The sequence below is a fragment of the Meriones unguiculatus genome, chromosome 3, assembly GCF_030254825.1.
Source record: "Meriones unguiculatus strain TT.TT164.6M chromosome 3, Bangor_MerUng_6.1, whole genome shotgun sequence".
In the NCBI taxonomy this organism is placed as follows: domain Eukaryota; kingdom Metazoa; phylum Chordata; class Mammalia; order Rodentia; family Muridae; genus Meriones; species Meriones unguiculatus.
The window spans coordinates 71,213,298-71,226,391 of NC_083351.1; the positions used below are offsets into that span (position 1 = coordinate 71,213,298).

At 42.2% G+C, this 13,094-nt stretch overlaps 1 protein-coding gene across 7 annotated transcripts in view; it reads right to left on the reverse strand.

Moving 5' to 3' along the window:
• The window catches only part of Cnot4 (CCR4-NOT transcription complex subunit 4), a 107,217-nt gene extending 104,527 nt beyond the window's left edge, over positions 1-2,690 (reverse strand). For 4 of the 7 annotated variants that reach the window (XM_060380177.1, XM_060380175.1, XM_060380179.1 and 1 more), the window contains exon 1: positions 2,460-2,689. The gene's annotated coding sequence lies outside the window, so the exon portion shown is untranslated. Of the gene's footprint in view, positions 1-1,813; positions 2,259-2,459 lie in introns of those variants that run through there. The other 3 variants (XM_060380176.1, XM_060380173.1, XM_060380174.1) reach the window with 2 other exon arrangements.
• Positions 2,691-13,094: the final 10,404 nt, after the last annotated feature.

Consider the following 13,094-nt stretch of genomic DNA (forward strand, 5'->3'; position numbering starts at 1 on the left):
CCAGCATCTACCTACTCTTTACTTGGGAGTTAAAGACAAGTTATTGATAAGCTAAATGGAAAGTATTATTTCCTTTTTAACTTCAAAGTATAGATAAAGACAAGGTTTTCTACAGAAGTTGCTTCCAACTCTCACAAGACTACCGATTTACTCAGTCTTGCCAAACATGGGCTTAAATAGCTAAAAGGAACAAAGGAGCTTTGGCCAGACGTTGAAGGGCACACTTACCACTTAGGACGAAGAGGCAGGCAGCTGTCTACAAGTTCAAGGCCAGCCTGATCTACACCGCCACTGGTCAGAGTTACAGAAAGACCCTGCCTAAGACCGGCATGGGTATGTCTTTAATTCCAGCACTCAGGGAGACAGAGGCAGGTAGGTGATCGATTGCTGAGTTTGAGGCCAGCTAGGTCTAACAAAGACAAGACAGGACAGCCAAGTTGAACCCCTTCCCCCAAAACAAAAGGGGGGGAAAAGAAGCTTTATGAACAGCTCTTCTAACCTTAGCTTATATTTTAAAGATTTTTTTCATAATAACTGAATATAACGTCAAATATAAGAATATTCATTTTACAGGTAAAGTATGTAAAACTTAGAATTACTCATTCAGTAATGTGCAGAAGTGACTAGAGGAACTGTATTTGTATTTATACTTAAGCTGTTATTGTTTTTCCCAATATGAGACATGTTGCATCATGAGATTGTTACTGTGATTTTAAATATTTTTACATATATATAAAAAATATTTTTACATATATATATTTGAAGAATATCTTATGTTCAAAGTTGACATGTGTGTATCTGACCTACATAACCCTATCTGCTTTTCTGGCAATTCTTTATTCTAATATGGTGTATTATAGCAAAGGCTCTGACTTCTCGTTATACAAACTAGTACATTTCAATTCTGCTTTTACTAAACAGAGGCCCTGAGCCAGCCCTTGCTTTTGGGTTTCTAATTCTTACTACAAGTAATAACAACCTAAGTACCCTTGAAGCATTCATATGCACAGCTCTGTGACTTCTTTTCTCAGCCCCCTTCTTTTCTATGAAAAAAAAAAAAAAAGGAATTTAAGTTTACCCCAGAATATAAACTTCTCTTCTGCACGCATGTGTTTAACTTATTCTGATAATTCCTATCCTAGAAATGTCAAAAGAGGGAACTTCCCAGATCAAAAGAGGAAAGAAAAAAAAAAGTCAATTTTACAGTAGCCAACAGGAAATCTCCACCCAAATCACAAATAAGTATTATCAATTAACATAAATATCAATATAATGGAGCCAATAATCGATATAAAAGGAATCTGTAACCCACATATAATCAAAATGCCATTTGTATTGCATGTGGTGTTCACGGATGAATTCTGTGTGTGTGTGTGCCAGATTCATCTTGTTTTGAAATGCTAAGCTGATCTTTATGAGCATAATCAGAAACAACATCAAGTGTCCTGAGGAAAGGGAATTCAGGAGAATACTGAGGAGCATGCAGAAGGTCGAAAATGAAAAACATGGGTAAAATGCTAGGGTCCAACAGATCGAATGAGCAACAAAAAGATCATGAAATGCAAAATATTCCTTTCCTGAGTAGCCTGAAGAGATCTTTTCTCTTAACGTTAATAGTATCCTACCTCACTTCATTCACTTCCCAACTTCCTTTACTTTTCAAGGTACAACACGGGGCATCTCCCCTTTTCTGGAAGTGTGTGCTGAAAGAATCTGCATAGGAAAGCGGGGAGGAACCGAAAATTCTCAAGAAGGTTGAGAAACAGGTGGGTTACACGGAGCAACGGAGCAGCAACATGATTTAGATACTCACGGGGTGGCTTTAAGATGACAGATGTGGTTAAAGGAGACTGCACGTCGGATTCAGCTCGGGTCTGGCAGATAGACTGGGGACTGACTGCAAGCACTAGAGGGGGCAGAGGCTAGATCCTGAGCGGCATTAGTGGAGGAGGGTGCAAACAAACAAACAAACAAAAAGCAAAAACCCAAGCACCAAGCAGGACAGGTGGGCAATGAGCAGCAGCACCCGTCAGAGTGGAAGTGATGGCTCTGGCTTGGGAGACCGTGGCCAGTAGGAAAGGACGTCAGAGGGGAAAGGGGGCTGGGGAAACAAGAAGGACCGAGTCCCAAGGAGACTGTTGCCAGAAAAAATGCGGGGGAAAGCTGGGGATGGGAAGCCCTCTTGGGTTCCCAATTGAAGAAATTCTTGGAGGAGAGCTGGCGCTCGCCGCCGCGTTACCTCCAGCCCGGCTGCCTTTTCCTGGTGGTAACTGCTGTGGCGTAGAGGGGAGAGGGAGGAAGAGGAGGAGGAGGCAGTCGGAGGAGGAGGAGGAGGGTGAAGACGAGGCGGGGGGTGGGGAAAAAGGGGGGTGCGGCCTGCACAGTCCCAGCGAAGCCTCCGCTCTCTCGTAGCCGGTCAGACCCGGGTTTCCCCTAAGCCCAGCCCCGCAGACACTCACCCGCCTGCCTTGCCTCGCTTTTCTCTTAGCCGACTCCACGCGCTGCCGAGTCCTCACAGGAGACCAATGAACGAGAGTCGGCGAAAAAACTCTTCAGAACCGGGCCTGACTGCTTCAGCGAGTCCGACCTTTACGGCTGAGAGAGACTCTCAGCTTTCGGTGGGTTCCACAGCTAGACGGGCCACCATCTTACATTAGGGTAAGACTCCTCCGGCCTCCGGTGCGCAGGCGCATGCCGATCCGGCTGGGAAGGGCGGGGGAGGGGCGGGACGAGCGGCAGGCGGCCGAGTGGGAGGTTGCGGCGGACTGGTCCGCTGCACTCTGGGAGTTGTAGTCCTCGGAGAGTAACCGCCCCGGGGCAGGCCGGGAATTGAAGTCATCTCTAGAGAAGGCGCTCGGGAGCTCGTACCTCACGTGGCCACTGGAGCGCCTGCTTTCTTCTTGTTTTGCTTCCTCCTTTGGCCGCGTGTGTGGCTACAGTGTCATGTGGTCAGCGGTTTTCATTAATGTTTGCTTGAAATGTAGGAAACCAAAGCTCTAAGAAACTTAACTGATTTTCAGGGAGCGAGCACATGTCTTCTCTGCTCCGACCTCCATAGATAGGTATCTACCGGGGAGGTGTGGAGGTAGAATCAGGTTGAGGATTGCGGGATTTGGTCTGGAGTGAGGATTTGATACTGTTTGGGAAAGTGAGCGTTAATTCTTTTCCCGGTCTTTGCGCGTCCTGACACCAGCACGATTGTTCTCATCCTTATGGTAAAATTGCCAGCGAAGAAATACCTGAATTGCCAGGTGCACATTTCTCAGGAGAACTGGTGCTGCTGCTCATGTGAACAGCATGCGGACTTCACTGCGAACTGTTGTTGGCTGCGATCCAGCATGCATAAATGTGTCGTAAGATTCTCAACCTGCACAAATAAACACGTCCCGAAGGACGTAATGCAACCGCAGCCGGTTCGAGCACCAAGAAATCCTACATAGCAAAATCAATCCATTTACTGGACTTCCCAGGTTCCTACTAGAACTCTGGTGTAAGTGGGGCTCCCAGAGCGGTCCATTCTGCTTATTGCCTGTATTCACCTATTCGTACAAATAGTGAGCTCCTCCTTGATACCCAGTTCTGTGCCATAGGCTGAGAACATACTAGAGGGCAAAACACAGATCTGTCCCCATTCTACTGTGTGTGCACGTGTTGGGGTTTGGAGAAGTGAAAGGAAACAAGTTTTCAAATCCATGATGAAAATATGCCTTTAATCCCAGCACTCTGGAGGCAGAAGTAGGTGGACCTCTGTGATTTCCAGGCTAGCCTGGTCTACAAAACAAGTCCAGGATAGCCAGGGCTACACAGAGAAACCCTTCTCAGAAAGATAAAAATAAAATACATGGGATGGGACTGGGTGTAGCACAGTGGTGGAGCGCTTGTCTGGAACATTTGAGACCTGAAAGCAAAAGGCTGAGGGAAGGATTTAAAACAGAAAAGGGAAACATAAGGAAAGATGAGAAACCCTCATGTTTTTAATTATTTTTCTCTCCTTCTGTTTTCACTCATGCTGAGTCGATTTTAGTAAAGAATTAGTTTGTGATAATTCATACTTACCTCAATTTGAAGTTACAAAAATCATATAAAACAGTTACCTGAAAAGAAGCTTGAATAACATTTTCATTCATCTTCAGGTAATTAAATGCCTAAATATTTCCGTAGAGGTGGCTTGAATATTTTAAAAATCTGATCATATATATAATATTATAATTTTATACTGGATAAGCAAAATAGCGAAGTGAACAAATAAGTTTTTTTTAATTTTAAATAATATCTCCTTATGTAACTCAGACTGGCCTTGAACTTGGCATTCTCCTGCATCAGCCTCCCTAATACTTGAGTTGCAGGCATGTGCTGCCATGCCCAGCCACGTTTTTCCATTTTTGAAGACTAAAGTCAGTAAGAACTGTTCACAGTAAGGACATTTCTTAGGAATCACCTGCCTGTGCAAGTCTTGGGTGACTTCTTGGGAAGGAAGGATCCAGGGTTTGGGTGATGTAGCTCACACCTTTAATTCCTAAACTCAGAGGCTGATGGTTCTCTGTGAATCCTGTAAGTTCAAGGTCTTTAGCAAGTTCCAAGCCAAGCAGAATTATATAGGGAGCAAAATCTTGACTCAAAGTAAAAATGTTAAAGCCTAGGTCCATAGCTAAGTGGTGCAAAGCCCTGAGCTCAATCGTCAGATCTAAAAATACACAGTTACAAGGTGATGTACAGTAAAAGCATCTGTATTTCTATAAACATGATTGTTTTAAAAAAGTAATACATTCATCATTTGCTACCACTTATAACAAAATCCTCATGTATGTGAAAGCTATACATACTAACTGACATGGATATGTTTTTGTCCATCTGGTGACAACACCCATTTATTCTTATTTACACCATTAGATGCCTAATGTATTGATTATTTGTTAGAACTAAAAACACAAACAACTTTGTGTTCCTTGTTTTGTGTGAAACAAGTCAGACCTTGGCTAATTAGATGTAAATTATATTCAGATAATCATAAACAAGTGTTTTACCTGTGGTGGGACATTTAAAAGTCACAAGGAACATGAAATTATGAAGAACAGTTCCCCCATTTTTGCAGGAGGGATAGCACACCAGGCTCTTGTCAGTGAGGGCTAGCAGTACTTCCCAGAGTGTCCAGCACTAGGAAGCCTTCTCCCTTTTTTGTTGCTGTTTTGTTTTTTGAGATGGTTTATCTGTGTAGACCAGACTAGCCTTGAACTCAGAGATTTTTCTGCCTCTGCCTCCCAAGTTTTGGGACTGAAGGTGTGCACCACCACTAGCAGGCACAGTATCATTTCTATCCCTTCGTTGATAGAGACTAACAGAAAGTGACAACTGAACTACTAACTAGTAAGAGTCACTACTCTTTCAGGCCAGTTCTTTTACTACATTAATAACCAAAATTTACATATTAATATTTATGTATAACATTGTTTCCTGTACACTTCTCAATGTAACAGTTCTTTAAAATGCAGGGAAAATGTTTCTTTTGTTTGTTTTTTCAAGACAGGGATTCTGTCCTGGACTGGCTTTGCAGGCCAGGCTGGCCTATGACTCCACCAGCCACTGACTCTCAAGTGTGCCACCACACTCAGCTCAGAAATATTTTTTTAGCTTATTTTTATATTTTATTATTTCTACCTATGTGTGCCTGTGTAGTTCTGTGTATGAGTATGTGCATGTGACTGCCACTGCCTGAGGAGGCCTGAGCTGGCAGATGACCCTGGAGCTGGAATGACAATTGGCTGTGCTTGCAATTGAACCTGGGTCAGCCCAATGTAAGTGCTTGCAGTTGAACCTGGGTCTTCGGAAGAATGGTTTATGCCCTTAGCTACTGAGCCAACTCTTCAACCCCAGGAAAACATTTCTATAAAGTCACAGAAAAAAAATCGCAGGATTCATCCACATCAAATATGTAATGTGTAGTTAGTTATTCCAGAGGATTGTGATTGGAAGGGGAAGGAGGGGAGAACTTAACTTTCTTCATAAATTGCATTGATTTATGGCTGTGTATTTGAATCACTTTTATACATTTTCAAAAATAGATCACTGTTGTATTGAGAATGGACTGGAGAAAGACAAGAATGAAACTGGAACGATTTCAGTCATCAAGATGGTTACTCTGATCGTAAGGGACAGCAAGTACATAAAAAAGGTAATAAATACATTCTTGCTGTTGAATTAGCAGGACTGTGTTATAAAGTAAAAGTGAAGGAGTTCTTACAGGCCTTGTAGATAGGGACTCCTTTGGTTGAAGAAGAAAAAGAAGAAATAGAAATAGCATGTATGAAATATAGGAGGCCAACTTCATGGGAAAATCAGGACTTCGGAAGAATAGTAACTGCCCCATGAACCTGTTAAACTTGTTGTGATTTAAACTTTGTGTGTGCATGTTCATAATTGGTGGTATGCACTTTTGTAAATTACTCATATGTATATTTTAAATAAACCAAAATTTCAAGTCCTACTTTTGCGATATAGTTTCAGATATGAACCTTACTACATGCAAAGACATGATTGCTCTAGAGTTGGACTGTAGGAGCAGTAATCACTTGGCATTCATGAGGCGCTATATTTGATTTCTAGTCCTGAAAGGAAAATGAGATTGCTTCAATATTAATAAATACTACTGTCACATTATTTGTGGGTGTTTATTTTTTCCAAACCCTGCTAACTGTGGGTTTTATTATTTGTCTTAATCATTTAGTGTGTATTTCAGTGTTGAAGGTTGGTTAAAGATGTTGGTATGCAAAGTTATCTTAGGATTTGAAAGCAGAGAGAGAGAACAAATAAAATAACTGGAAAATTATTAGCTTTTTGTCAAAGTATTAGGAAGACAAAAATAAAGTGTAGTTTCTTTTTGTTTTGTTTTGTTTTGTTTTCAAGACAGCGTTTCTCTGTGTAGCTTTGTAGACCAGGCTGACCTTGAACTCACAGAGATCTGCCCACCTCTATCTCCCTGAGTGCTGGGATTACAGGTGTGCACCACTGCACCCAGCTTAAAGTACAGTTTCAAAGCTCCTGGGCTGGGTTATGTGAAACAGTAGAGCTTCTCTAAAGAGATGACTTAGTTTAAAGCATTAGAGACACTGCTCCCTTTTTGTTTTAAATGACTCATGCCAAGACCTTAATGCCGAGATATCCTTAGCCTATTCCAGAGATGGAAAGTCAACCAATCAAGTCGGTGCAAAGGCAAACAGGAAGGAAGTCAGAAAAGATTCAGACTTGGATGAAGTCTAGATTTATTTCCAAGGGCATAGGGGACTATTGAACAATAAAGTACAGGAGTGACATGACTGCATTTATCTTACCAAAATACTGCTGTTTTTGCTAGGGGAGGGGTAGGAAGGCAGAGGCAGAGGCAGGTGGATCTTTGTGAATTCAAGGCCAACATAGTCTATAAAGAGTGCCAGGACTATATTGAGGCCTTGTCTCAAAAAAAAAAAAAAAAAACTTACACACAGGCACAAACACACACCATGTAGAGGATGGGTCTGAAATGCTTGGCAACTATAGAAGCAGAGAGACTAGTTAGGAAGCTATTGCAGAAGTGCAACATGGTGCCATGGCGTGGTTTGATCCAGGGGAGGACTAGGTGGGACCTGGAGAAGTGACACATTTGTTCTGGGTACAGAATTTAGGTGACAATCAAAAAGATCTCAGTTGTCATGGTAAGTGAGATTGTAGGGAAACACGTTATTAATGGTGTGTGTGTGTGTGTGTGTGTGTGTGTGTGTGTGCACAAGCAGGAGTGGCTATTGAGATTGGCGTAGAACTTCATCCTCTTCTTCTGCCATGGGCTCCAGGGATCAAACCCTGCTCATCAATCTTGAGCAGCAAGCACTTTTGCCCACTAAGCCATCTCACCTACCCTGAAAACCATTTTTTTAAGTATTTAATGGGGTTGGAGAGATGGCCCCACTGATTGAGAGCACTAGTTGCTCTTACAGAGGACCTGGGTTTGGCTCCCAGCACGCATAGAGCCCTCACAACTATTAGCTACAGTTCCAGGACACCTGACACTCTTTTGACCTCTGCAGGTGCCAGTTATGTGCGTGATGCACATCTATACATATTGGGGGGGAAAAACTAAATTTTGTTTAAAATTTATTAACTGGAGCGTGGTGGTACAGGCCTTAAGGCAGGCAGATCTCTGTGAGTTTGAGGCCAATGTAATCTACATAGGGAAAGTTCCAAGCCAGCCAGAGCTACACAGTGAGATCCTATCTGAATATAAATAATATTTTATATTATTTGTGCATATGTGTGTGCATCTAGGTGCCTGTGGTGCCAGAAGAAGGTTTCAGATTTCCTGGAGCTAGAGTTATAGGCAATTGTGAGTCACCTCACTTGAACCCTGAGAACTGAACACTGGTCCTTTGATAGAGCATTAAGCCCTGAATTCAGTTCCCATCACTCCATAAAAAGAGCAAGATGGCCCCAACACTTGGGAGGTGGGGGCAAGATAATCAGAAGCTCAAGGATGTTCTAAACTATACTGGGAGCTTGAGGCGAACATAAGAGCATTTTACAAATAAGTAAATAAGCTGGGCACGATGGCACACGTCTGTAATCCCAGCATTCAGGGAGTCAGAGGCAGGCAGATCTCTGTGAGTTTGAGGCGAACCTGGTCTACAAAACAAGTCCAGGTTAGCCAAGACTATACAGAAAAAAAATCCTGTTTCGAAAAAGACAAAAAACAAACAAACAAACAAACAAAAAGAAAAACAAATAAGGAGTTGGGCACAGTGGCTACACTTGTAATCCTAATAAACTACAACGTCACAGATAAGAATGAATTTCAATCTAGGAATGGTAGTAGATACCTATAATCCCAGCATTTGGAAGACAGGGGCTCAGGTTATCCTAAACTACAGAGTCAATTCAAAGTTAACCTGAATTCTATGACACTCTGTGTTTAAAAAAAAAAAAAAAAAAAACAAGAAACAGCCAGTCATGTTGGCACAAGCCTGTAATCCCAGCACTAGAGAGACAAATGCAGGCAGATCTCTGAGTTTGAGTCCAGCTTTGTTTACAGTGAGTTCCGAGGCAATCAGAGCTACTCAGTGGAACCTTATCTTGGGACAGGAAGAAGATATATATATATATATATATATATATATATATATTAATAACATATATATGTTTATTTGGTGAGGAGGCATGTGCACGTGAGTGTAGATTCCCCCAGAGGCTAAAGGTGTGGGATCCCCTGGAGCTGTGGTTACAGGCATTGTGAGCTGACTCATGTGGGTGCTGGGGAACTGAACTCATCCTTTAGAAAAGCAGGGTCTATTTTTAACCAGCAGCCATCCTGCCAGGCTCTTGCCAGCTACTTTTTACCAGCCATTCAAGAAATACATAACCCTTCTCTTATTCAACTTCTCTCTTCATTACAGAGCTTACTGCAGTATAATTTACTGCATCAATAGATTGAAGGGGAAAATACATGTACTTCTAATAGAAATAGAAAAGGCTTTCAGTACAAGTCAATTCTTTTTTTTTTTTTAAGATTTACTTATTTACTATGTATACAATGTTCTATCTGCATGTACACCTGCATGCCAGAAGAAGGCACCAGATCTCATTACAGATGGTTGTGAGCCACCTTGTGGTTGCTAGAAATTGAACTCAGGACCTTGGAAGAATAGCCAGTGCTCTTAACCTATGAGCCATCTCTCCAGCCCACAAGTCAATTCTTAAAATATGATTTTTTTACAGAGTTGGAATAAGAAGACTTTAGTGAATGTCATTAGTCTTTGCTATTACCGTGGGCACTATTCAGCATCATAGTGGAGGGCCTCCTGGAAGTAAAAAGACATTTTTAAAGTGAGATATGGCGGGACACAGTGATACATGTATGTGACCGCAGTGCTTGAGAGTCATTAGAAGGATCAGTAGCTCAAGGTTATCCGTCAGTGTGTAGCAAGTTTAAGACCAGCTTGATCTAAATGAGATCCTGTCTTAAAAGAGAGAAACAGGAAGAAAGAAGAAGGCTGGCTCAATAGAAAACAAATTTTTAAAGGCAAAATTGGGTGAGTGGGGGCAGGGGCATGGATCTAGGAGGAACTGGTGAAGGGAGTGAATATGGCCAAAATTCATGTCTACAAAATTCTTAGCTAATAATTTAAAGGAAAAAAAGAATACATTTTTTAAAGCCCATAGATTTAAGGAAGAGATTTGGATACAGTATCAATATGCAAAGAATCAGAGTAACATTACAACTTGGTTTTGGAAGATTTACCTAGCATGTTCAGTCCCAACACTGAAAACAAGAGAACTAGTATAACTCATCAGGTGTGGTGGTGTCTGACTGTAATCCCAGTACTTGAGAAGTAGAGGCAGATCAGAAGTTTGCGGTCCTCTTCAGCCACATATTGGATCTGAAGCCAGCCCTGAGCTACCTGAGACCGTCTTAAAAACAAACAAACAAATCAAACAGTAGTAATGATATAATGTTTTCCTAGCATACACGAGGCCCTGGATTAGATCCAATGCCATAAAAACAAACAAAAAGTCCGTAAATCAATAGTATCCCTGTACTTCAGTGATGCTGCTGTGATACATTGATGCATACACTGTGAAGAGTGCAGAGGGATGGAGTTTAGTTCTTGCTTAGCAGGCACAAACTAGGGTTCAGTCTCCTGTGTCACACACAAAAAGGATACATATGACAAGATAGTACAATTTGTTAAATCCTGATGATAGATTTTTCATGTAAGTCCTTACTTTGTAGCCCAGGCTGGTTTTAAACTTGCCTTCCTCCTGTCTCAGCCTCCTAATGCTAGGATTAAATCCCATGCTATTAATAGGTTTTACTAATAGGTCTTAATGAATTTACTACAGTTTCAGGTCTTCAGAAACTGCTAAGTTGATACTGACCATTCTTTTCCCTTAACATGCACAAAAGGGAAAGCCCCCCACCCCCCAGCAATGCTGCAGAGTATAAATGTAAAAAAGATTTAGTGGGGGTCAGGGCATGGTGGCTCAAGTCTATAATCTCAGTAGTCAGAAGATTAAGGAAGAAGGACCACTGATCATTTCAGACCAGCCTGGCGGGCTATGTAGTGCGTTCCAGGCCAGCCTGGCTTACAAAGTCATACCCTTCCTCCTCCTTGGAGAGAGGAAGGGAGAGAGAGATTCAGCATGGAGAAGTAAAAGCACAGGCATAGACGAGGTGTTATTCTTCATTGCTCCATTGCTCTGCAGGTGCACATGACTGAGTCTATAGTAAATGTCAGAAGATAGACACAGTGTATACTAGGGAGGTGCTCCTACCATGGAGCCATGCACTCCTCATCTCTTACTGAACTATTTTAGCTATATGTAACAAATGGGAATTATGTAACAGTGAGACCTTTCTGGTTAAAGAAATGACTCTTAGAAAAGAGAAGCCTCTGGAACTTACACAGAGCATAGACTTTAAATTTTTTTTTCTATTGAGCCAGCCTCTTGAAAGGCTACTTGTGTGGTTAGTCACAAAAGTACTGTATAACAAACTATCCAACCCTGTGCATTGGCTTACAATAGTCACTTCTTCTCTGCTATGCAACTATTGGTTTTTGGGGCCAGGAATCAGTAGATCTAAGCTGGGTTCACCTGGGTTGTTATGCTTCACGTTGCTATAAAAATCCTAGAAGGAATGAAGATACTATATTTTAATACAAGAGGGTGTTAAATGTATGTATGTGCACCTCTTGTGAACAGAACCTCTAGAAGAGCAGCCTGTGTTCTTAACCCCTGAGACGTGAGGCAAGCGAGCCGAGTAACTGGGGAAGCTAACCTAAAGCAAGAGTGAGGTCATCGTGTGTCTAAACCTGATTATCTCATCTTGAGACCGGCAGGAGTAAGGACTGCTCCCTCCCTCTTCTGGGCCTGCATTACCTGGTGCACATAGCCTGTGACCTCCATCTCTGTCACCCTTGAGGTAGTCATGTAGCCTGGTGGCCAGGTTTCAGGTTAAACCTTCATTTCCTTATAAGGACATGTCCAGCTAGCGCCTGGAATTCCTCTTCCTGTAAATGAAACATTCCCAGCATCTCGGCCACAGCAAATGATTTACTCACCCCGAAAACCCCTATTCACTTCCCTAACGTTTATGTAGCCCTTATTCACCTGTGTTTATTAACAGAGCTGTTTCACTGAAAACCTTCTAGGACAAGGCTACTTCTCCCACACTCACGGCTGACCAAGATCCTGCTAACCCACCCACCGGGCTAAGCGTCATTCCTTCCAGTCCTACCAGTATGCAATTATTGCCTAGATACCCCAAGGGCAGAAGCAGACCCAGGCCAGCAATGAACTGCCTCTACAACCCCAGGAATAGGGATATTCCAAAGGGACACCTCTGTGCTTACTTTTAATTACAAGACTATTGTGGACTCTACAAAATTGGAATTTTCCCAGGAGTCTCATACTGAGAGAGAGAAAAGGATGGATCCCTACTATTGGTCAGAGAGGGAAGCTTGTTTCCTGGGGGAAAAAAGTCACACCATGCCAGCACCTTTTAAGACCAGTTTACAATGAATCTGGAATGAAAATAATGGTTATGACTAGGACTGATTAGTTTTCTGTTGCATTTACCTTCTACTTAAACCTAAGTCTCACATTAGGACCTGGAAGATGGACTGGACCTCTTTGTCCTTCCTCATGTGGCCACACTGAATAAATCTTCTTTTTCCGCTTTTCACTATTATGTGTTATTTTGGCTTGTTGGTTTGGTTTGGTTTGGTTTCATTTATTACTGTCGTTTTGTATTTTGAGACAGGATCTTTCTATTATGTAGCTGTGGTTGTCCTGAAACTCACTCTGTCTGTACAAAACTGGCCCGGAACACATGGAGCTCTACCTGCCTGCCACCACTACACAAGGTCCACTGTTGTGTTTCGATTGGTTGTTGAGGAAAGGTGTCCAAACTTAGGTGGTTAGGGTTGGTTGTCTGGGCCCATGCTGGGCTTAGCCATCTGGCTTGTCTTTGTATTTGTGAAGAGGCTGAATGTTTCTGAGGGCAGAAGCACAGGAGACTGAGCCCAGATATGCAAGCACAAGCCAAGCCTGTCCTTGAATCACATTTAGTGACA